The sequence below is a fragment of the Ovis canadensis genome, chromosome 24, assembly GCF_042477335.2.
Source record: "Ovis canadensis isolate MfBH-ARS-UI-01 breed Bighorn chromosome 24, ARS-UI_OviCan_v2, whole genome shotgun sequence".
NCBI classification, from domain to species: domain Eukaryota; kingdom Metazoa; phylum Chordata; class Mammalia; order Artiodactyla; family Bovidae; genus Ovis; species Ovis canadensis.
In genome coordinates this window covers 52,283,766-52,306,972 of record NC_091268.1, presented here as the reverse complement: position 1 = coordinate 52,306,972, position 23,207 = coordinate 52,283,766, and the positions used below count along the sequence as shown (strand labels likewise).

Genomic DNA, 23,207 nt, shown 5'->3' with positions numbered 1-23,207 from the left:
TGGGATCGTTCACTGCTATTTAGAAACCACCACTAATTCTCAAGGTAGAGGGCAAGAGTCACATCTCTGCACAGGGTCCCTGGGATCAAAGAGCAAGTTCAGCTACCAGAATGGACTTGGCTGAAAAAGAAGCACTGGTCAGAGATGGTCTGAATATAGGGAGGGAACATCAAGGTCTTTTCACTTGATGCCACTTCAGTCCATATAATCCTCCCAGCAACCAGCCAAGGAAGCCACCGTCGTCCCTACTTCAGAGGGGAGACACCTAGAGCTCAGAGGGCCGTGGATGTTCCGCCCCGTCCCAAGTCGATGGGACGTGGCTGCACCGGGAGTTGGACCCACTGATCCAGTTTTTTTCTTGACGCGAGAGAGCGGGTGGTACTCTGCCCGATGCTGCCATAGGGTTGAGACAGTACTGTGTCCTGATGCGTGTGCTGTGTTTTGACCCTCAGATGCTCATCGTGAAGAAACCTGACATCCAGCAGATAGATGAGCCCTCCCAAACTCTACCAGGCCAGTGACGTGGCGGACATGACCTTCCTGAACGAGGCCAGCTTCCTGGACTATCTGCGTCAATGCTACGTCAACACGAGGATCTGTGTAAGTGTCAGGGCCAGGGGGTACGGAGGGGGTGGCTGCAGTTTGGCCCCTCTCCTCCCCAACAACCCATGCGTGTTATGTCTGGGACAAAGGCAGAGGGACCATGCTTTTGACGGATCAGAACTTCCACCTCGAAGCTTTGGCATCTCAGTGATGGTACGATCTCTGTGGGCAGCTGACACACCCTTTGCTGAGGCTGTCATCCAGAAGTGCTCCTCCTGACCCCATCCCAGCAAACCCTCCAATCAAATCATTTCCCCCAGTGACGTCATACGGCTTCATTAAATGTCTTTCCCTGTCCGCCCATCCATCCTCCATCCATCCATTCACCTCTCCTTTCCCACCATTCTTCCATCTTTCATTTCTCCCTTCCTTCTATCCATCCATCCAACCATTCATTCATTCAACAAGTACTTTGCTAGGATCAGCACAGTGAGTTACCATCGGTCCCTTAACCGTCTTAGAAATCCTAAGACTCCCCAAAGGTGCTAGAGGGTAAACTCAAAATTGGGATATAAGGAAGTTTATGTGTCTGCCTCTCTAGATGTCTTTACTAGAAAGGAAAGAGGCAATCTGGTAGGACTGGGTGAGCTGGGGCCCCACTTCAAGGTCAGGGGACTCCCCTTCCCTGGTTTTGGCGACAGTCAAGAGAGGTGCCGCTTGCTTCTTCCCCTTGCCCTATTTCAATACTGTTTCAGTTCCAGATTCAGACCTTCGGCAGCACCAGAGCTACAGGTGGTGCTGGAGGATCTCTGGAAAGCTCTTGGGGTCATTCACTGGGGCCACAGGCTGGTGGGGCATCACTGGATTTCACTCTGGGAAGAGCCACGTCTGCAGCCTGGCTGAGCCTTGAGCTTGGGGGGGGCGGGGAAATGTCTGTGTGGGTTCAAGGCCAAGCTCAGGGCCTGGGCTTGCTCAGAGCCCCCCTGAAGCTGAGCCCTTGCTCCCAAGGGTGGCCACACCACGACTCTGAGCTAAGGGACTTCAGGCTCTGTGGAGAGTGGCCTGAGGGACCAGGGCAGGAGTCTCCTCTTAAATCCAAACACCTCGGTTGAACCACTGAAAACCTGGGGTAGGCAGGGCAGCTGCCCTCTCGTGTCCCTCCTGCAAGGGTGGTGGGGGACCTCTCCTTTTCATTCTGGCCCAAATAGGGACAGAACTCGCTTCTGGTCTGCTCTCTCTGCCCCACCCCAACCCCCAAGACAGGGCTGGAGGGAAAGAGCGTGGAAACTTTTTGAGTTGACATGAAAAGAGGCAGAGAGTGGAGGCACAAGAGGTCAGTGTGAATGTCCACCAGGAGAAGCTTGGGACCCATGGATTTGGCCATTTTCTGCCCTCAAATAATTTCTTTCACTACTTCATTGGTTTTTCTGATTTCTTTTTTTTAAATGGGATGATTTCCTGAAAAAATTGCCATAGGGTAAAAGAGTATGTTCTTAAGAGTAGACCAATCCCTGTTGCCCACCAGCTGATGGATTGTGTCCACGAAGTAAGAAATCCATGAACTGTCATGGAAAACATCCCCCATAAAGTAAATCCAAAAATCAAGATATAAAAGAGTATCATGTATCATTTCTATGCGAAATCTAAAATATGACAGAAATGAACATGTCTACAAAACAGAAAGCGACTCATAGACATAGAGAACAGACTTGTAGTTGCCAAAGGGGATGGGTACAGGGTGGGACAGGGAAGGAGCAGGACTTGAGGATTAGCACATGCAAGCTATTATCTATGGGATGGGTGAACAACACGTTTCTACTGGAAGGTATAGATAACTATGTTCAATATTCTGTGATAACCATAACGGAAAAGATGATGGAAAAGAATATATCTGTATAACTGAATCACTTTGCCGTACAGCAGAAATGAACACCACATTGTAAATCAACCATACTTCAAAAAAATTTTTTTCCGTTAAAAAAATAATCAGTATCGTAGAAAACAATTGTTTGCTTTAACAACAAGGTGAGGGGACAAGAACGTCTCTCTGGGTTTGTTTGTATACTATGAGAAAGGGATATTAGAAACCAACCCAGTGCTTCCTTCTGGGAGGAAGAGGCGGGCGCTGAGCAGCTGGGGGACTTTTTGCTGCATATTTGTCCATAGAAATGATTATGTTATCAAGTCAGATACTGGGGTTGGCCAAAAAGATCGTTCTGGTTTTTCCATAGGATGTTACCAAAAAACCCTAATGAAATTTCGGCCAACCCAATAATTAAACCAAAAGAAAATGAAACAGATACATATTAAAGAGAAGCCTGGTTTTACCTACTGGATAAAGACTCAGACATAGATTCTGGCCTCAGAGAGAGCATCACAGAATCTTTCCAGGCTGGCAGGATGCTCCAGCCAGGATACTCTGTGACGGGCTGGGGTCCAGAGGAAGAGGGTGTCGGGAGAAGGGCCAGCTAATCCTCTTCCTTTCCTCCCACCAGACCTACTCGGGCTTGTTCCGCATGACACTCGGCCCCTACCGGTGGCCGCCCATCCACGGGGCCCGCGTGGCCAACATGTACAAAGGCAAGAAGAGTGCATGGAGATGTCACCCCACCTCTTCTCCATCTCGGACAGCACCCACCATGACAGGCTCATGGGTGCATGTGGGGCTGGAGGTGGGAGGGGGCGCCGGCAGAGTCATGGCAGGGCTAGAAAAAGCCCTTTGCCGCCGGGGCTCCAAATGCATAAGACCCCCGTGCTACCCAGTCCCAGCCTTGATCCCTCGTCACCCACTGAAAAATTTTTTTTTAATATTGCTCCGTGAGTGCACTTGCTAAGTACCAACCCTACCTCACATCCCGTCTCATTTAAGAATCACAAAAACATGGGATAACAAGCTAAATAGTGTCCAGAGCTCAAGTCAACCCTTAACCATTCCCTATGCCATCTTCGCCGTACAGTACAAAGTGATTTTTACTAATGTTACTCTTTATCTTTATGTTGCTTATAACTAGGCAGTTTTCTGGGATGGGGCTGGTAAATTCTTGGGCCCTTCGGCAAGGATGTGGGCTGCAGCAGCAGACATGTAGCCTCAGACCTGACAGGATCGTAGCTCTTCTTCATCTGCGGGCCACTGCAGCAACGCTGCAAGCCAGGCAGAATGCAGGGAGATGCAGGCGGCATGGCTAGGGTGACGCCGAATGTTGAGTTTCTAAGTGTTTTCTAATTACATCTTCCTGTTGACAGGTCCCTCCCTACAGAGCGTGAAAATCAGTCTATGCTAATCACAAAAGTGTCCCTCCTGCCTCTCAGTCTATAGACATGTAATTAGGTCTGTGCCTTACACATGTAATTAAGCCTTCTTATAATTAATTGGGGGGACTTCGTATGGAAATCTGCAGGCTGCGAACGAGTGGGCTTAGCAGGGTAAGGCTGCGTCTGCTAAACTGAGTCAGGGTGAGGGGTTTCGGGGCCCAAGTCCCCTCCTGCCCCACCCTGTCTGCCCCGATGGCTGGGATGTGAAGATGCCCGGCCTGGACCTCTCATCACTTCGCCTCTCTGCAGACACTCCCCTCTCTGCCTTTCACTTATCTGCTCCCGCTCCCCTCCTGCAGTGGAGAATCTGGTGCCGGCAAGACCGAGAACACGAAGAAAGTCATCCAGCACTTTGGCGACATTGGAGGAACTGACAAACAGTCCTCGGATGGGAAGGTAGGGCCGTAGGGGACACTTGGGGCCTCTGGGTCCACACAGCAGAGCCCTGTGACCCTCACAGCTGCTCTCTGGGTTAGGGCCACTTTACAGATGAGGAGATGGTAGCTGAGAGATAAGCCACTTGGGCAGAGTCCCATAGAGAGAAGGTGGCTGCAGACCCGGATCTGACCCATTGGACGGACTCTGATACCCCAAGCCATGTCTGCCCTTAGAAGTGCTGTGCCAGAGCCCCTTGTGCTTGGCAGGGGAGAGAGGGGACCGCCAGATCCTGGTTAAGCTGCTTCTGCAGGCCCTGGCAGCCCCATGGCTCAGGGAGCACTAGCTGGGCCAGTGACAACTGTAAAAAGCCAACAGAGGGGAAAGGAAGACTTTGGAGGAGCACCAGGGGTGCCCAGGGAAGGGTTTCAAGGTTCACATAGGAGTCTCTCCACCAAGAGCAAAGGAAAGAAAGAGCAGCTAAGAATCAAAGCCTGTCATCTGGCAGGGGGGCTCCGGCAGGGGCTGCAGGGGGACAGTCCTCAGTGGCCCTCCTCCCAGGTCCCCTCCAGTCCCACTCTCCCCGCCTCCCCAAGGCCGTGCCCCTCCTGGGTTCCTGGCACATACACCACTGTCATTTGAAAGCCCTGGCTTCCCAGGCAGCAGCCGACAGGCCAGCCCACCTTGTGTTTCTCTCTGGGCCAGGGGTCTCTGGAGGATCCAATCATCCAGGCAACCCTGTGCTGGAGGCACCAGAAACAATAGCTCCTCCTGCTTTGTCAGTGTGACGGCGGCAGGGGTGGCCCCAGGGTGGCGGGACAGGCTTTACCACCTCTCCCCAAGCGAGGAGATCAGGGCTGACTAACCCTCACCAATGGGATGACCCAAGTCCCAGCATCTCCTTCCCAGAGATTGTTATCCATCAGGAACTTCCCTGGCGGTCCAGAGGTTAAGATGCCACACTGCCAATGCAGGGGACATAGGATCACTCTCTGGTCGGGGAGCTAAGAAGCCCCACAAGTCGTGTGGCATGGCCCCCAAATATTAATAAGTAAAATGGTTCATAATAAATAATGCTTTAAAAAACAAACAAAAATAGTCCAGTTCAGTATTTAAATCCAGGGGCTTGAGCGCAGAGAAGTGGGCACACAGTGATGGAAGGATCAAGAAGACAAAACAGGAACCCAGAGATCACAGAGGCGGGAGGCTGAACCCCCAATCCACCCAGGGGCCCCAGGGCTGGCGGGATGCGAGAGAGGTGCTGTCCCCAGGGCCCTGGTGGCCCTGAAGCCTTTCTGGTGGGAGCTGGGTCATGGATGGAGCTCAGTAGATCTGCTGCGCCTTTCCCTGCTGACCCCGTATCTCCTGCTGGAGCCTCTCACTGCCTGGGGAAGAGAGCTGGGCAGGGAGGCGGTGAGGATAAAAGGTGGTGAAGATACCGAGACTCCTGTTCCAGGAGAGTTTGTCCTTGACTGATCCGACGTCTCTCCATAAGGAGACATGGTACAGCGCCCTCTATGTGTCAGTCAGCTCAGTTGCTCAGTCATATCTGACTCTGTGACCCCATGGACTGCAGCACGTCAGGCCTCCCTGTTCATTGCCAACCCCTGGGGCTTACTCCAACTCGTGCCCATTGAGTCGGTGATGCCAACCAACCATCTCATCCTCTGTCGTCCCCTTTCTCCTCCTGCCTTCAATCTTTCCCAGTGTCAGAGTCTTTTCTAATGGGTCAGTTCTTCGCATCAGGTGGCCAAAGTGTTAGAGTTTCAGCTCAGCATCAGTCCTTTCAGTGAATATTCAGGACTGACAACTCCCACCACGTCTGCCTAGGGTGGAATTCCAGAGAGTTCTAGCCTCTCCTGCAGGGCAGCCCTCTGCTCCATTAGATGCCCCAAAATTGCAGGCTACCCCCAGACCCTAGGTTTAGCTCCAAGACCTGTCCACTTCCTTCTCTGCCTGTCCAAGTGGGAAATCCACAAGTCCGCATACACCACCTCTGGCCCAGCCACCTTCCTGCAGTGCCCTTATAATTCGGAATGGGGCAGGGCGGGAAGGGCAGGGAGGGTCAATGAGTGACCGCAAGTGACCGGGTGGCAAGCTTGGTCTGGAGTGCCATACATGCTCCCACATGACCCTCCCCGCCCAGGGCAAGTTCATCCAGATCCACTTTGGAACTATGGGCAAGCTGGCAGGAGCTGACGTCGAGAGCTGTGAGTCAGGCTTTTTTCAGAGGGTTCTTGGGGGCAGGACCAGCTACCATTATGGGGTGCAGCACACAGTGAAAGCAAGGGCCCCTTGTTCCAAAAGTCCTGAGAATTTCCAAACAGCAGCTGAGGGACTCAAGCGTGGGGCCCTGCTGAGCACAGCCTGGATCACAGGCGGGAGGTCAGCCCTACTCCCAGGCCCCCCCACCTCAGGAGCCAGCCCCCTGCCCTTCCCATGGGTCTAGGGGAGAGGGAAGAGGACCCATGCCTGGACGTGGCACTGGGCTTTATGGGGAGGGGAGCCCTGCCCGCCACGGAGAATGGGCTGAACTCATGGGCACACTGGCTTCTTCTTTTCCAGAGCTCTTGGGGAAATCTCGTATCATCTCACAGCAAGCAGACGAGAGGAGCTACCAGATTTTCTACCACATTCTAACAGGAAGCCCGAGCTTGTCGGTAAAGATCTTCACGTCTCTCTCATTGTCTCTTAACTGCTTTTCCACTGTTTCCAACAATGAAAGAATTTCCTGTGCGTGGAGGGGTTCTGTGGTTCTACACAAATCTGTTTAGTTGAGAATTATGTGAAGAGGTTACAGGGAAGTTTCTCAAAGTTCTACTCACACCCACCTTCACAATAGCCTAAAAGGCTTCACACCATTGCTGGCCCATTTCACAGATGGGGCTTTGAGATGCCATGGTTGAGATACAGACCTAGGGTCTAGGATTTTAGACCCACCTGCCTTCTCCCCTGATCCTTGTCTGGGTTTCCCAAGTGACTCAGTGGTAAAGAATCTGCCTGCCAATTCAGGAGACACAGAAAACGCAAGTTCAATCCCTGGGTTGGGAAGACTCCCTGGAAAAGCAAATGGCCAGCCCACTCCAGTCTTTTTGCCTGGAAAATCCCATGGACAGAGGAGCCTGACAGGCTACAGTCGATGGGGTCGCAAAGAGTCAAACACGATTGAGCAACTGAGCACGCATGCACGCCGTGCATATCTTGGTCAGACAGCAGCAGAGAGGTCAGCCCGGGACCACTGCACGTGGACATAGTCCTGTGCACAGTTCAGCAAGCAGACTGCGTTCACGCCCTCAGTTGGATGCCCTTGTGCAGGCAACAACCTACCCAACTGTCCATGGCAGACCTGCTCAGAATCTAAGGTCCAGAGAGAGATGAAGACTCGGTCTTCCACATACACACCTCTTTTCCCAGCCAGAGACAAGGGCATTGAATACCACCCCTACCCACATACATGGGTTTTATTTGTGTTGGAAACAGTGTACTTTTTAATTAATATATGCCATTTTGAAATTGGAAGGTGTCACATAAAAACCGAACTTCTGGTTTCTCTGGAATAGCAGGACATCCGGTAGGCATGGCCTTCCCTGGCACGTGGCACGAGTCAGGGAAGTTGAGTGGTGGTGGGCCCTGCGGATGGAGCGCAAGCTCTCCTGTTTACCACACTCCCCACCAAGCCCTACTGCCTTCCTGACCCTGGCGCAGAGTGGCAGGCACCACTCACCTTCCTTCTTGGGCAGTAGTTTTTCTCAACAGTAGAGAGAAAAAGAAAGGACAGTATGTCTTGCACCCATGTCTGTTCCAAAAGTGAAAAAAAAAACAGAACAAGACGGGCACACATTTGAAGAAAAATAGAAGCGAGTGCATTTCTTTGTAAAAGTGACAACATCCCAGGCACACTATATGTAAGTGATTATCACTGCCTGCTGCAGTCTTTGGGTTACCTTCTGCCTTTGAGCATGACCTGCTCTTTACAGGAGAGAGAATGGAGAAAGATATGCATTCATTTATTCCAGAAAACATCTACTAGTTATCTACTAGGTGCCAGGTCTTGGACCAAATGACAAAGGGCACAACCACATTCCTGAGACCCTCCTGTCACTCCAAAGTTCCTCACGTGCCTCAGTCAAGCCCCTCGATGAGTCCAGGTGACCTTAAGGGGCACGGAGCACATTGTATTCAGCTCTGTAACCGCCACAATGACACCATCACACCTGGCACAGGGGAGGCATTTAGAGATACAGGTTAAAAATGAAAAAGAAGGGACTTCTCTGGCATTCCAGTGGGTAAGACTTTGCCTCCCAGTGCAGGGGGTGTGAGTTTGATCCCTGGTCAAGGAGCTAAGATCTTGTATGCCTCAGGGTCAAAAAGCCAAACCAAACAGAAGCAATATCGTGACACATTCAACAAAGGACTGAAAACTGGTCCACATCAAAAAAATTAGAACTAAAAAGAAGGAAACCACACGTCACCAGCCCGTTAACCTGCTTTCTTGCAGAAAGCCTGCTGCTGGTCCCCAATCCGAAGGAGTACCACCGGGTGAGCTAGGGCGTCACTGTGGTGCGGAGCATGGACGATGGGCAGGAGCTGCAGATGTGAGTGGGTGGGCATAGCCAGCGAAAGACGGGGAAACTCTGGGGCCCTGCAGGCACTGCCATCTGAACTGGGTGGGGCAGGGTCAGAGGGGACACGCAGAGTTGCCAGGCAGCAGCCTGGATTCTCCCGTGGAGATTGCTGGGGTTGCAGCCGCTGTTTTCCCCAAGCCTGTCGCAGAGAGCAGCGTTTCTCTCTGCAGAGTTGAATGGTTAACTCGACAGGGACTGGCGGGGCGGTCTACTCCACGTTTCTCCTCCTCCCCAGCCCAGCGAGACGTCACCTTCTAGTCCTGCCAGTTCCCACGGCACCTCTCTCCTCCTCTGTGATGCCAAGCACCTGGGGCTTCCTTTAGAATACTGTGTAACTCTCTTTTTTGACAAAAGAATCAAATCCTGATGCATCTTTGCCTTCCCCTTCTCTCAGGACCCAGCAAGAAGCCTATACAGTGATAATGGTGGGGATTAATACACTATTTCCCGTTTGTTCTTATCACTCTGGTTTATCTTTATGACCACCTACAGGCCCCATTTTGCAGATGACTACACTGAGGCCAGAAGGTTAAATGAATACAAGGACTGCCTTGCACAGCATCTGGCCTGGGCTCCTTGGAGGAAAGGCTCGCCCTGGCCAGGGTCTGTCTGGCCCATTGGTGCCACCTCATGGGGGCCTCCAATCTGAGGAACAGGAAGCCAGGAGCTCCTTGGTGTTGCTCCCTGCTCCCCCCGCCCCGGGGGCCTTGCAGGAAGCCTTTGATGAGCTGGGTCTCAGCACCGAGAAGATCGGCGTGCATAAGCTGACTGGGGGGCATCACGCACTTCGGCAAGTTCAGGCAGAAGGCCAGAGAGGAGCAGGCCGAGGTGGGCACCACAGAGGGTAGGCGCAGGGCGGGGGCTGTGCAGGGAGGGGGTGGCCAGCAGCGGGGGCAGGGGAGGCTTGGGACTCTCCAGGGCTTCCTGCGCGTGTCAGAGGCCCTTGGTAAACTAAAGGATGCTCCTTTAACACCAGATGTCAAGAGCCACGAAAGGCAGGACAGAGTCAGAGGCATAATTTTGGTTTCTCTATCATTTTGCTGCTTGACCTTGAGCGAGCGAGTGTGGAAACTGTTATCAGACTTCTGTTTTCTTTCTTTCCCCGATATTCCTAAAGTTTTTAAATCAAAATATAGGTGATGTACAGTATTATATAAGTGCACACTATAGTGATTCACAATTTTTACACATTATACTCCATTTATAGTTATTCTGAAATATTGCCTATGTTTTTTCTGTGCTGTACAGTAGATCCTTGTAGCTTATTTTATACCTAACAGTTTGTTCCTCTTACTCCGCTACTCCCTCTTGCCCCTACCCCCTTCCCTCTCCACACTGGTCGCCACTAGTTTCTTCTCTGGATCTGCGAGTCTGCTTCTTTTAGGTTATACTCACTAGTTTGATATATTAGATTTCACATACAAGTGGTCTTTAGCTGTCTGACTTATTTCACAGACCATAATGACCTTCCAGTCTTCCCACACGGCTGCAGATGGCAAATTTTCGTTCTTTTTCATGGCTGCATAGTATTCCATTGTGTATCTCTGGCGCAGCTTCAGGCCCCAGTTTTCTCGATGGCAGCGTGGGCAGTCTCCCCCTCTCTCCCCATAACCCCTTCTCTAAACACAATAGACAGGGGCTGGGGTTCTCCAGGGCAGGGCACCATCTTTCACTCCCCTGCTTTTTCTTTCCCTGCTCAATGGCCAACAAAGTTGCCCACCTCATGGGTCTCAACTTCAGGGAGCTCCGGAAGGGCATCACCAGGCTGCAGGTCAAAGTAAGTGACGAGTTTGTGCAGAAGGGCCAGAACATGGACCAATGCCAGAACTCCATCGGGGCCCTGGGCAAGACCATGTACAACAAGATGTTCAAATGGCTGGTGGTCAGGATCAACAAGACCTCGGATGCCAAGATGCAGAGGGAGTTCTTCAGTGGGATGCTAGATGCTGCCGGCTTCGAGATCTTTGAGGGGTATCTGGCCTCACTCTGCCATAGCCACCCTCCTTTGATAAGAGCCTTTTCACCAAGCTTCTTTCGCTTCTCACCTTCGACCTAGGGCCAGCCAGTCTCGGTCTGCTCCTGGTTCTCCGGCTTCTGGCTTCCAGAAGTTTCCATCTTCATGTATTGGCGCCAAGTCACAACAGGTAGAATGAGTGGTGTGCTGGCTGGAGCTGGCCTGTCCCAGCTCACCAGAGCTGACTGGGGGAATTTTCAGGAATTCTGAGAGCTGGTCGACACCCTGTTGATAACATGTCCATGGTGCATTTACATGGCCAATACTACAAACCAGGAGCTGTTTTTTGAGAGAGAGAGCTGATTTATCAGCACAGCACTGGTGGTCCCTGTTTCTTGCCCAGACAAATGAGACTCAGGTCTCATTACAAGATGAGTGTTGTGGATGAGGAAAATTTTGCCTTCATGATTATGAGTCAGGAGACCCGGTTCTGTGCTCGGGTTGGCCACCAACCAGCTATGTGGCCTTTGGACAGTGGCTACCCCTCTCTGAGCCTCAGCTGTCTCAACTCTAAAATGAGCCAGCCAGAGGTGATGACCTCTAAGGTTCACTCCAGCTCTGCTTTCCTATTATTCCAGGACTTCTGTTAGCCACAGCTGGGGTTTTAAAAAATAATTTAGCCCCATTTCTATCAGGCTTCCCTAGTGGCTCAGCTGGTAAAGAATTCACTGGTGATGCAGGAGACGCCCAGGAAATGCTCTTCCTGGGTCAGGAAGAGCACCTGGGAAGGGATAGGCTACCCACTCCAGGATTCTTGGGCTTCCTGGTGGCTCAGCTGGTAAAGAATCTGCCTGCAATGTGGAAGACGTGGGTTCGATCCCTGGGTTGGGAAGATCCCCTGGAGAAGGGAAAGGCTACCCACTCCAGTATTCTGGCCTGGAGAATTCCACGGTCTGTATAGTCCTTGGGGTTGCAAAGAGTCAGATGCAACCCAGTGACTTTCACTTTCACTTTCTCTCGGGATCTAGAAGGCTAATTTGGCTGCTGTCTACAATAGAATCATTTAATTCCATAGGTGGAAAGGGCCTTAGACAGAGTCTCAAACTGTGTTGCCTGGAGTCCTGGGCAGCTGCCAATGGCCAGCCGGGTGGGGCTGGAAAGGGAGGAAAGCGCCTGCACCAACAGCGGGGTGTGTGCAGTAGACAAACCGGGCTGGACTCCCAGCTCCGCCACTTCCGGGTCCCCATCTTTAATGGGGTCACCGATCATTCTTGCAGATACAGCTTAGCCAGCGTCTGACACACGCACATGCTCAATGCAGGTGACTCTGTAATCACAACGGCCCCTCTCCTCTGACCCATTTTTCATAAGAGCCTTCCATGTGGGCTTTCATTCAGAGCAAGCAGTCTCTGGTTTAAAAAATAAATGAATAAAAAGGCTTGCAAATCCCTCAGTTATCATCAAGGAAGCCAGGGGACTTCAATGGGAGGCTCTCCTCCCTGGAAAAGTCACCAAAAACAGGCTGTGGGGACTTCCCTGTGGTCCAGTACGCTCTGTGAGATGGTCTAGTTAAGACTCTGTATTCTGTCACAGAACCCAAAAGGCCCTCATGCTTGAGCTTTGGGAACAAGCATTGCCCTCTTCTAGGAGTCTGCTTCAGAAATCCAGACCTTCCATGGGAGAGGGATATTAAGTTACTAAGGGGATTTGTGAGCTCCTTTTTCTGGTGGGAAGAAACCTAGAACCACAAGAGGCCCCGGGTTGCCAGGAGTGTCCCTGAGAAGGAGGAGCAGATAAAAGAGAATTAAACGTGGGGAAGACAGGTGTCATTGATGTCACCGTTTTTCTGAGAGTCAAGTCTGCCTGGCACCTGGGATTGGCATTTGGGGAGCGACGTGGCCCCCTAGAGCTGTCAGTCTTGCCTTCTCTTGGACCCGAGGAATTCTAGCCTCGTTCAGGTCTCATTGGCCATGGCATTCAAAGATCATGGGGAACCAGACTGTGCCCAGAGGTGCTACCCAGTTCTGCATCCTGGCTGGCCACCTCGGGTGCGGGGCACCCCTCCCACCAACCCCAGGCCAGCGCCAGTCAGCTCGCTGGCCTCCTCTAATGCCATCCACTCCCCTTTCCTTCCAGCCCATGGGCATTGTGCCCAGAGGTGCTGCCCAGTTCTGCATCCTGGCTGGCCACCTCGGGTGCAGGGCACCCCTCCCACCAACCCCAGGCCAGCGCCAGTCAGCTCGCTGGCCTCCTCTAATGCCATCCACTCCCCTTTCCTTCCAGCCCATGGGCATCTTCTCCATCTTCCCCAAGGCCACGAATGCCACATTCAAGGCAGCCCTGTACAACAACCACCTGGGTAAGTCCAGCAACTTCCTAAGCCCAAGGGGCGCAAGAGCGAGGGGCCCAAGGCCCACTTCGAGCTTGTCCACCGTGCAGGCGCCGTGAGTACCTCCCCCGGGGGCCACCTGCCCAGGACCTCCGCCTCCCGCACATGGAAGTCCATCCTGCCACGCCCTCCCTGAGGCTTCCTGCCTTCTGCTGACATGGCCATCATCTAGCGGGGTGACCAGCTGATTGACATGGCCTCCCACTCCTACTTCCTCCTCACTTCTCTCTCTGGGAGTTCCAAAGCAACGTAGCCAAGAACGCCCTCAGGCCTGCCAGGGCCATGCCACTGTCTACGGCCCTCCGCTTGATCTTGGTCAGAAATGGTAACACTTGCAGGGGATTAGGACTCTGCCCTTCCAATAAATTGTGGAAAATTCTGAAAGAGATGGGAATACCAGACCACCTGATCTGCCTCTTGAGAAACCTGTATGCAGGTCAGGAAGCAACAGTTAGAACTGGACATGGAACAACAGACTGGTTCCAAATAGGAAAAAGGAATACGTCAAGGCTGTATATTGTCACCCTGCCATTTAATTTATATGTACAGTACATCATGAGAAACACCAGGCTGGATGAAGCACAAGCTGGAGTCAAGATTGCGGGGAGAAATATCAATAACCTCAGATATGCAGATGACACCACCCTTATGGCAGAAAGTGAAGAAGAACTAAAGAACCTCTTGATGAAAGTGAAAGAGGAGAGTGAAAAAGTTGGCATTCAGAAAACTAAGATCATGGCACCTGGTCCCATTACTTCATGGCAAATAGATGGGGAAACAGTGGCACACTTTATTTTGGGGGACTCCAAAATCACTGCAGATGGTGACTGCAGCCATGAAATTAAAAGACGCCTACTCCTTGGAAGAAAAGTTATGACCAATCTAGACAGCATATTAAAAAGCAGAGACATTACTTTGCCAACAAAAGTCTATCTAGTCAAGGCTATGGGTTTTCCAGTAGTCGTGTATGGATGTGAGAGTTGGACTATAAAGAAAGCTGAGCACCGAAGAATTGATGCTTTTGGACTTTGGTGTTGGAGAAGACTCTTGAGAGTTCCTTGGACTGCAAGGAGATCCAATCAGTCCACCCTAAAGGAAATCAGTCCTGAATATTCATTGGAAGGACTGATGTTGAAGCTGAAACTCCAATACTTTGGCCACCTGATGCGAAGAACTGACTCTTGAAAAGACCCTGATGCTGGGAAAGATTGAAGGTAGGAGGAGAAGGGGACAACAGAGGATGAGATGGTTGGATAGCATCACCGACTCAATGGACATGAGTTTGAGTATGCTCTGGGAGATGGTGATGGACAGGGAGGCCTGGCGTGCTACAGTCCTTGGAGTCGCAGAGTCTGACAAGACTGAGCGACTGAACTGAACTTCCATTGCAGGGGGCATCGGTTCAATCCCTGGTTGAGGAACTAAGGTCCCACATGCCTTGCAGCATAATCATAAAAAAAAGAAAAAGAAACAACACTTGCAAAAAGAAGAAAAAAATTCCATCAGCCCAATCAATTATTCCTGTTGATTGACTCATCCCTCTGACAGTTCATGGCCTCTGAACTAGGAAAGCGACATCGATAGAGTGGCTTTTGCGCTCATGACAAACCTAGTCCTTGGGGAAGAGGGAAATTAAGTGCAGCCAGGACTCAGGTATGTCTGGATAATTGACAGGGGAGGCGGGCAGTGTTGCAGTCAATGCCAGTGCCTCCGGTTGCCACAGCATTGGTTGATCCTCTGTGAATTTAGCTTTGGGGAAATGGCAGGCTTAGAACCGAGCTGTCAGGAAAGCTGCTGTTTGACTGCGCATCACAGCCAAGCTTTTATGATCTCCACAACCATGACGATGCCCGTTACTGGCCAAAGGGACTGTGCTGCTGCCCAGAGCAGGCTTGGGGCCGAATTGTGGTGCTGCACCTCACCCCCTAAGATGAAATGAAGAGGGCTCTGTGTTTGTAGCAATGGGACATCCCAAGTCAATGGGGCCTGTGCACTTCGAAGAAGGCTCTAAGGTGGGGCCTGGAGGTGACGAATGTCATACACCACGTAGCAGAAGGAGAGCCCAAAGGTGCTGGCCTCTCATCTGCGTCCCTAGGTTCTCCATGCTCAGGGGAAGGAGCTGAAAGGTGCCTTCCTCTTTGCCTCTCCAGCTGGGGCCACCTGGCAAAATGGGAACCAGACATCAGTGTATGTCCAATGACTTTGGCCCTTGGCGCTGGATGGATGGAGCCCCGCTCCCACCAGGCAATGTGGCAGGGAGTGGGGGCTGGAGGGGAGCTGTGCTTCTTAGCTTCTCAGCAAGGAGCGAACAGATGCCTTTGTAGGGAGTTCTTCACGTGGCTCAGGATTCCACGGGTCAAGGCCAATAGCTGAGCCTGAAGTAAGATAAGCCATCTTGGGTAGAAGGAGACCCAGGGATCGGGGAGGCTCAGGGTGACCAGCAAAGCCAGACATGCAAGAGAAGGTCACACCTGGCAGAGAGTAACTGGGGAATCCTAGTGTGTGGGCACAGCTCAGAGATGGGTGCCCTACACAGGCAAACTGCAAGTGCCCAAGATGTGGGGCTTCTGGGACATCCTAGGACTCCAGGCAAATCATCAGGACAAAAACTGAAGCCCCGGGAGATGCTGCCGAGGATCTGGCTGTGAGGTCTGAAAGGTGGCCCTGGGACTGAAATGTAACCACTGGTATCTGCCCTCCTGCAGGTGGGTTACAACATCACGGGCTGGATAGAGAAGAACAAAGAAAGACCCCCTGAATGAGTCAATGGTGGGCTTGTTCTAAAAGTCGAGCCTGGGGATCCCAGCTCAGGCTCAGGATCAAAGAAGAGGAGTCTCCAGGCATGGCTGCCCCCTCGTGTGTCTAGTCTCTCTGTGCTGATGCCCTTTAGTGACCAGGAGAAGAAGAAAGAAGAAAACCAAACTCTCGTGTTCAATTATTGTTGATTAATGAACAAATAGTGAATGAATGAATAACAAGTTGCTTGAGACTGTCTATGGATGTCAGTGCAATGAAGAGACGCAGAAGCATCCTGGGAGCTTCCATCAGCTGACTCGATCTCGGGGCCCACACCACCTCTAAGGGGAGCAATATTGCTTCGGAGAAGCGGACACCCAGATGCACTGTGCTTATTACCTGCTTCCCGCTCTCCTGTCTGAGCCAAATGTCAAGCCCAGCCCTGCCTCCTACCCTCCTGAGGTCCTGTGGCCCCAAGGGAACACTCAACAGGGCCACTACTCAGAGGGACAAGAACTGCAAATATTCTTGGGCTCAGAGGTGTGCTCGCCACCAACATGCAATTCCTCTGGATGGTCTGTGGGCTCCTCTCCCCAGGCAGTGGCAGCAGCAAGCCCCACATCTTGGGCATTTGCAGTTTGCCTGTATAGGGCACCCCATCGCACACAGGGCCACAGACCCTCCAGGGCGCACAACACTCTCTGTGAGTTATGCCACGTCAGCCCGTTCACCCTCTCCCTGGTAGATCTCATTTACCTGGTGTAGGGGGTCCCCCTCAGCTAGTCCCCAGACAAGTCTTTTCAAAACCAGGGAACACACATCCTTGACACAGAGCCTGCCCCTCTGCTGGCCACTGACATGAAGCAAGCTTCTCTCTCTTCCTTAGCTGGAAGCAAGAAGCAGAAGTGAGGGTCCTCCTTCATGACTGTCTCCAGCTACTACAGGGTAAGTAGGTAGGTGCTGCCCTAGAGGCCACCTTGTGGCCAGTACCGCCAACTCTCCCTTTCACTGGAGACGTGGTCTGGCTGCCAATTCGCAGCTCAGGATAGGATGAGTCTATGTCTATGCCTTCGGTTGCCTCTTTCACTCAAGGGTTCCGTTTCCTTCTGCGGAGGCCACAAAACCAGACCACAGGTCGGGAAAATCCCTTAGAGATGGTCCAGTCCGACTGCACTGTTTTGGACTGAAAACCCAGGGGACGATGGGACTTGGCCAACATAACAGGTGGAAATATCAGTGCCTAAGGTCTTGTGCCAGTGGGTCTTCAGGGCTGGTCACAAGTCCACAAAGTTTGGGCATTACTGGAAATATGTTCCAAAGTGCAGAAAAGCAGCCAGTGGGGAGATGTTGCACATAGGATGGGTTCAGTGCCTCACAAGGATCTGGCTTTCCTAAGGCAGAATGGGCCACCCCACTGTATCCCAAGTGGAAGAGGAGGGTTCAGTAGGGAGGTTTAAAATGGGGAGGGATTTGTCCACACAGGCATTATGATTCCTTCTAGAAGCGAGATTCTACAGTGAGCCGGCACTGAATTCAGAGGATCCCTCTTCTTGTAAAACCTGTCACTCTGGGCAAGTCCGTGGACCTCTGAGAGCACTGCTGTCTAACAGAACTTTCTGCAATGGTGGAATGTTCTCTTCTGTCCAATATGGCTGCCGCCGCCCAATATGCTGTCCAGTACGATAGCCACCAACCACACGTGGCTCGTGAGTACCTGAGAAGTGGCTGGTGTGACCGAAGAACTGAATTGTAATCGTAGTTAAATGAATTAAACTCTAAACAATACCCCTTCTGAGCACAAGTGTCCTGTCACACCAATACGGAGCTAACGTTTCCTTTCTCTCCACCCCCAAGAGCAGTGGAACAAGCTGATGACCACCCTGCACGGCACCTCCCCCCATTCTGTCTGCTGTATCGTCCCCCATGAGTTCAAGAAATCAGGTACCTCACAGGAACATGCCTCCTAGCTGGAAGCTTTCAGGATGTGTGAAGTTGGGGTTTGTTCCACACTAAGTCCACTTGTAATCACTGGGGTTGACTGGGGCAGAATTGGAGAGAACCTCCAGCAATGGATCATCCAAAGATCACATTCTAGCTGCTACTTTGTATAGCAGAGTGCAGCTGGTCTTGCCAGAGTCACACTCAGGAGAGCCTTTGGTCCTTGGCTGAATTGTGGGGGACCTGGGACCCCCTGGGCAGTGACAGGAGGAGATGAGGACATGGATATGCAGGTCAGTGTCCTTGAGGGACAAGGAATGGCCTCAGATACCCCAGGGCAGTAACTCCTTGTCTTGTTCCTCCCTCTTGGCAGGCACGAAGGACGCCCACCTGATCATGCACCAGCTGGCTTGCAACGGAATCTTGGAAGGCCTCCAGATTTGTAGGAAGGGCTTCCCAGACAGGCTGCAGTACGCAGAGTTCACACAGAGGTGAGCAGCGTCTTCCTGATACCTTGAGCACAGTTCTCTGTGTCCTCAGTCGGCTCCTGATAAACACAGTCCCATTGGAGCAGGCACAGCAGGCACGTGATGGACAGTGTCTTATTCTCACTACTTCTGTACACAATGACACAACTTTCAGTGGCCAGCACCTGCGTTTCTTTGCCTGGGGGCTCTCTCTGGCTGCAAAAGTTGCTTTGCTCCTGGCAGGCTGACATGATCAGCAATTAATGACCCCCACCCCAGCCCAGGAGCATCTCTCAACCAATAGGACTAAGGACAGTTGGCATATGAATGCTTCAGCTCCCCAGCCCTGGTGATGGGCTAACTCTGAGGCATCTTCTATACTGGCTGTCAGACAGCTGCGTGTTGGTAAATGTTTAACAACAGGGCTCCAAGTTAAAATTTAAAATAAAAAAAAATGAAGCCCTGATTTTTAGTATCTACTGATTTCTATGGTATAAATACTCCCACCATGTGGTAATTTCAAGCTACTAATGTGACATCACTGTATGCGGGGTTGGTAAGAGACGCACAGAGGCTCTTGTGAGCTAGGGGGAGCTGGCCCCGCACACCAGGGTCCCCCAGCAGCATGAAGCCCCAGACGCCTGTGGTGATAACTCACTTGATAGCATGGTCTTCGCTGGCTTCCCTGCCCCACTCCCCAGCTCTGCCACCTCTCAGATAAACTACTTGTGCTTGAAACTTGGTCTCAAGTTCTGTTTCTGGGGGAGCCCAAACTGAGACCTCCACCTTAGGGGTTCTTTTACTTCCTAACTGCTAGAACAGGTCACAGGTGATGGAGCGGGAAGGGTCACTAGAGGTCATCCTGTCCAAGCCCTCTGAAGCCCCTAACGGAACGACTAAAGGGGGCTGCTGGCAGCTCAGGAAAAGGAGTGGTTCCGCCACGTCTGGAAGAGAAGACCAGGAAGGAAAGGTTTTGGTGTCTTCCAGCAAGCCCCATCCCTCTGCCTGCCGTGGGCCTCTGCAACCAAGCGTAACACCTGACTCAAAGGCCATCTCACAGATGGAAGGTGACCACGCGGCCAGACTTCCTGGGCTGCCAGCTTGGGGAGGATGGGGACTGTCATCGTCTCTCCCAACAGGTACCAAGTGCTGAACCCCAGTGTGATTCCTCAGGGGTTTGGCCTCGGAGCTGCTCCTGGGGTCCATCAACCTGGATGTCAATGAATACAAGATCGGACAGTGAATACAAGATCGGTCTTCCCCCTCAGCCTTGTCCCAGGAAGGTCGGTGTAGACATGTGAATTCCAGCTCAGCTGTGGACCAGTTGGGTCAAACTGCTGAGGGCTTCTGTTTCCTCTTCCGAAAAATTGGGGCTGCTAAAGCCAATCTCACAGGATTGAGAGTAGCGCGTGTGAGAACTCAGCTCAGACAGAGCGGTGTTCAGTGAACAGGAGAACTTTTCTTAGGACTGCATGGGCCCCAGATTTCTAAGAATAAAAGGAGCCAACCTGAATCAAGGTCCTGGATTGGACCAGGGCACCATGGTACGTGTACGGGCGAGGTCCGGGGGTGAAGCGCCCAAGCCCAGCCCACCCATACCGCGAGCTCTGGTCCTGAGCTGGCAGGTGAGTTGGGGTTGACTCAAACTGAGCGAATGCCCGACCCTGACTCATGCGGCCTGCGTCTGCTACACTTCCTGGCCCTGCAGAATCCTGTCGGAATTAGAAGGGCAAGGCTGAGGGTGGGAGGTGTCCATCGACAGCTGCCCAACCAGCCTGCACCCTGATGTGACAGCCAGCAGCCAGGGCGATGTGGGAAGGGCACTGGCTTTGCATCAGGCTCAGTGAGGGCCGCCAAGCAGCCCTGAGTGGGTCGCCTGCCCATCCAGGTCTCATGGGGGGTGCAGGCAGATGCAGCTCCTCCGCTGGCCTGGTGTGGCTGCAAGTCCAGGGAAGTTCCAGGTTGCATGCGCATCCAGCACATACAGAGCACCTCCTGTGTGCCAGGCATAGTTGCAGGCTTAGGGATATGCAGGTGGACAGAACAGAGAGCCCCTAATTTCCTGCAGCTTGCTCTGTAGCCAGCGGCGTTAGCGGGATTGTAACACCGTTCTCAGATCTGCCAGCACCGTTAGCTTTGGCCTCCTGCACCATTGAGCTAAACTGACTTATGGGAACTTGGTCACAGAACTGAATACCTGAGCCAGAAAGAACCTTGGAGTCTAGCTCCTTCCCCTACCCCACCTTTGATGGGTGGGAAACTTAGGAAAGCCTGGAGAAGGTGTGGAGGTCACATGCCCAATTTCACAGAACTAGGGGGGCCAGAGCAGGCCTCAGGCCCCCCAGCTGCAGGTCCTGTGGTCAGGCAGGCCGGGGCTGGCATCACCTCTGTCTGGCACAGCCGTCTCTGGGCAGGCAGACTGCACCTTGCTTAGTCCAAGGGTTGCACTGGGCACCTCGGGTCCAGGTAAAGGCCTGGCGCTGCTGGGGACAGCTCTGCTCCCTGGGGGCCAGGCCGGCTCTGGCGGCAGGGACAGAACAAGGGACAGAGTGACTCTGCCTGTATCGGTGTCCCCGCCTGTGACTTTGGCTCATGTGGGCTCTGCCCCGCCAGCCACATGCTCACCTCACTGCTCCTCAGAAACCTAACCTCAACCACAAGTAACTTGGAAATATCAAGCCCAATGTCTCTACCCCATGATGGCTACTCTCTGGGGTTTTGGTGGAAAGAGGGCAGGGGGAAGAAGCATCCTTTTCCACCTTTTTCCTCTCAGTATCCAAGCAACCACATAGAGGATTCATCTGAGGGGGCTCCAACCCCATGTCCAAGCGACCATGACTGTCCCAAGCCTGCTTTGTGAGGTAGTAAAGAAGAATGGATGCTTTCGAATTGTGGGGCTGGAGAAGACTCTTGAGAGTCCCTTGTACAGCAAGGAGATCAAACCAGTCCATCCTAAAGGAAATTAGTCCTGAATATTCATTGGAAGGATTGATGCTAAAGCTCCAATACTCTGGCCATCTGATGCTAAGAGCCAACTCATTGGAAAAGACCTTGATGCTGGGAAAGACTGAAGGCAGGAGGAGAAGGGGATGACAGAGGATGGGATGGTTGGATGGCATCACCAACTCGATGGACATGAGTCTGAGCAAACTCCGGGAGTTGGTGATGGACAGGGAGGCCTGGTGTGCTGCAGTCCATGAGGTCACAAAGAGTCGGACCCGACTGAGCGAGTGAACAGCAAAGAAGGAAGGCATCTTGGTGTCCTACTGCCAAGCAGTCGCCTACAGCAGCGAGGATCCTAACGGTCTGTCACGTTGTACTCAGAGCTTCACAGTCTGCAGAAGCGCTTCCCTCCTGTTATTCCATTTGTATAGTAACCCTCTAGGGGAGAGATCAATACCCCCACTTCCCAGGTGAGGCACTGAGGCCCCGAGATGTGAGGAGACGTGTCCGAGGTGACCCAGTTAGCAAGGGCCAGGCCAGGCTGGAGCCCATAGGAAGGTCCACGAGGAGCAAAAGGAAACAGACACGGGGGCTGGGCAGGTTTCCAGGCCGACGCCAGCTGTTTCCCAAGGGCCTCAGACGTCAGCACCAGGGTCTCCAAACGCTGAAGGACCCTTCTGAAATATCCTTCTTTGCTCTTGAACTGCCACCCCACCCCCGCCCCCAAGCCTCTGCCATTGGTGAGCTGGGCTATTCTCAGATCACTGTGTCTCTCCCCTAGGTGTTCTTCCGAGTGGGCATCCCGGCCAGGCTCGAGGACACGTGGGACGAATGCCCCACCAAGATCATGACCACATTGCAGCGTCGGCTCCGCGGTTTCCTCATGAGGGTTGAATTCAAGAAGATGCTGGAACGAAGGTAGCACCAAGGGGGTGGGCCCACTGAAGCCTCAGCAGTCACATGGAGCAGCTGGGACCCCCTTCCACACACGGTGGTCAGCCCCACCAGTGACACTGGGCAGCGCGGAGAGAGGCTGACAGTGTCTCTCCTGGCCCGAAGAACCCTCAGCAGAAACTTGTCTTCCCACAGTTCCGGAGCTCAGGGGCCTGAAATGAAGGTCTTGGCAGGCAGGCTCCTCCAAGGCCTGCAGAGGAGCCTCTCCTGCCTCTTGCAGTCCTGGGGGCCCAGGCCCCCCTTGGCCCATGGCTGCTGCACTCCAGTCTCTGCCTCTGCCCTCACAGGGCCTATCCTCACATGTCTCCTTTCTTTCTATAAGGACGTCAGTCCTCTGAGTCTAGCCGCCCCCCACTCCAGGATGGGGGCGCCAGTGGTGAAGAACCTGCCGGTCAAAGCAAGAGATGTAAGAGATACAGGTCCGATCCCTGGGTCAGGAAGATCCCCCGGAGGAGGAAATGGCAACCCACTCCAGTATTCTTGCCTGGAGAATCCCATGGACTGAGGAGCCTGGAGGGCTAGAGTCCACGGGGTTGCACAGAGTCGGACGCGACTGAAACAACGCACACACACACATGCCCTCCAGCCTGACCTCATCTTAACCTCAGTCATTCCATCCGCAAAGACTCTATTTCCGAATACGGTCACAGTCGCAGGTTCTGGGAGGCAGGACTCCAGTGTATCTTTTAGGAGGGGACACAGTTCAACCCCTGACAGGGACCACCTAATACAAACCCTTCTCTTTACAATTGACAAGTCACTCTCACAGCCTTCTCCTTACTTGATCCAGATGATGACACTGAGAGAGGGCTGTGGCAGCACCAGCAACCCCATTTTACAGATGTGGAAACTGAGATCAGAGGGTGGTTAAGGTACTGGGCCAGAGAGAGTCACAATCAGAACCCAAAAGTCTTCGTTCCAAATCCCTGCCCTCAGAATCATGTTTTTCAGCCATCTCCCTAAAATGGTAA

At 52.6% G+C, this 23,207-nt stretch overlaps 1 pseudogene; it reads left to right on the top strand.

The window, feature by feature from the left end:
• Positions 1–456: 456 nt before the first annotated feature.
• The window catches only part of LOC138428889 (myosin-16-like), a 36,317-nt pseudogene continuing 13,566 nt past the window's right edge, over positions 457–23,207 (top strand).